The sequence below is a fragment of the Orycteropus afer genome, unplaced genomic scaffold (assembly GCF_000298275.1).
Source record: "Orycteropus afer afer isolate SDZICR_OR568_19922 unplaced genomic scaffold, OryAfe1.0 scaffold00008, whole genome shotgun sequence".
NCBI classification, from domain to species: domain Eukaryota; kingdom Metazoa; phylum Chordata; class Mammalia; order Tubulidentata; family Orycteropodidae; genus Orycteropus; species Orycteropus afer.
This window is the reverse complement of record NW_006921595.1, coordinates 2,583,478-2,583,949: the sequence shown is the minus strand read 5'-3', so window position 1 is coordinate 2,583,949 and position 472 is coordinate 2,583,478.

Sequence of the window (472 nt, the reverse complement as noted above, 5' to 3'; positions counted from 1 at the left end):
AAAAGTTATCTACAAGGGGCAACCAATAAGACTAAGCCCAGATTTCTCCACAGAAACCATGCAGCCGAGAAGACAATGGGATAGTACATATGAAACACTGAAAGAGAAAAATTTCCAATAAAGAATTATGTACTCAGAAAACTTGTCCCTCAGAGATGATGGTGAAATTAAGACATTTCCAGATAAGCAAAAATTAAGGGAATTTGTTAAAACCAGACACACCTTACAAGAGATGCTAAAGGGAGTCCTTTGGACAGAGAAGCAACAACAGCCAACAACAACTGACCATTAACATACATGATGATATAACCAAAAAGCCAACCCAGCTATGGAAGTGTCCAAAGTACATAAGCCTACAAGATTGTAAACAGGGATCTAGAGACACCAACTGACAAATGAGGACAACTACAAACCAAAAAGAGGGAAAAAAAATCTGTCGTTACAGAACTTCTAGATGGTAGGGAAGTCAAGA